Genomic DNA, 1,886 nt, shown 5'->3' with positions numbered 1-1,886 from the left:
TTCATATTTATTATTATTTTATAAAATTCTCTTTCTTTTCATATTAATCATTGTTTTCTGACATTCTCTTTCTTTTCATATTTATCATTGTTTTATAACATTCTCTTTCTTTTCATATACATCATTATTTTGTAACATTCTCTTTATTTTCATATTCATCATTATTTTGTAACATTCTCTTTATTTTCATATTTATCATTGTTTTATGAAATTCTCTTTTTTTTTTCATCATTATTTGTAACATTCTCTTTTTTCATATTCATCATTATTTTGTAACATTCCTTTATTTTCATATTTATCATTGTTTTGAAATTCTCTTTCTTTTCATATTTATCATTATTTTATGAAATTCACTTTCTTTTCATATTCATCATTATTTTATATATTTCACTTTCTTTTCATATTTATCATTATTTTATGAAATTCTCTTTCTTTTCATATTTATCATTGTTTTATGAAATTCTCTTTCTTTTCATATTTATCATTATTTTATGAAATTCACTTTCTTTTCATATTCATCATTATTTTATATATTTCACTTTCTTTTCATATTTATCATTATTTTATGAAATTCTCTTTCTTTTCATATTTATCATTGTTTTATAACATTCTCTTTCTTTTCATATACATCATTATTTTGTAACATTCTCTTTATTTTCATATTCATCATTATTTTGTAACATTCTCTTTATTTTCATATTTATCATTGTTTTATGAAATTCTCTTTCTTTTCATATTCATCATTATTTTGTAACATTCTCTTTATTTTCATATTTATCATTGTTTTATGAAATTCTCTTTCTTTTCATATTTATCATTATTTTATGAAATTCACTTTCTTTTCATATTTATCATTATTTTATGAAATTCACTTTCTTTTCATATTCATCATTATTTTATATATTTCACTTTCTTTTCATATTTATCATTATTTTATGAAATTCTCTTTCTTTTCATATTTATCATTATTTTATGAAATTCACTTTCTTTTCATATTCATCATTATTTTATATATTTCTCTTTCTTTTCCTATTTATCATTATTTTATGAAATTCTCTTTCTTTTCATATTCATCATTATTTTATATATTTCTCTTTCTTTTCATATTTATCATTATTTTATATATTTCACTTTCTTTTCATATTTATCATTATTTTATGAAATTCACTTTCTTTTCATATTCATCATTATTTTATATATATTTCTCTTTCTTTTCCTATTTATCATTATTTTATGAAATTCTTTTTCTTTTCATATTCATCATTATTTTATGAAATTCACTTTCTTTTCATATTCATCATTATTTATTTATTTTGAAATTCTCTTTCTTTTCATATTCATCATTATTTTATTGCACTCTCATTCTTTTCATATTTATCATTATTTTATGAAATTCACTTTTCATATTCATCATTATTTTATTGCACTCTCATTCTTTTCATATTTATCATTATTTTATGAAATTCTCTTTCTTTTCATATTTATCATTGTTTTATGAAATTCTCTTTCTTTTCATATTCATCATTATTTTATATATTTCACTTTCTTTTCATATTCATCATTATTTTATATATTTCTCTTTCTTTTCATATTCATCATTATTTTATTGCACTCTCATTCTTTTCATATTTATCATTATTTTATGAAATTCACTTTTCATATTCATAATTATTTTATATATATTTCTCTTTCTTTTCCTATTTATCATTATTTTATGAAATTCTTTTTCTTTTCATATTCATCATTATTTTATATATTTCTCTTTCTTTTCATATTCATCATTATTTTATGAAATTCACTTTCTTTTCATATTCATCATTATTTTATGAAATTCACTTTCTTTTCATATTCATCATTATTTTATGAAATTCACTTTCTTTTCATAT

The sequence above is a fragment of the Trichomonas vaginalis genome, chromosome I, assembly GCF_026262505.1.
Source record: "Trichomonas vaginalis G3 chromosome I, whole genome shotgun sequence".
Taxonomy (NCBI): Eukaryota; Parabasalia; order Trichomonadida; family Trichomonadidae; genus Trichomonas; species Trichomonas vaginalis.
Note: the sequence above shows the minus strand (reverse complement) of the source record.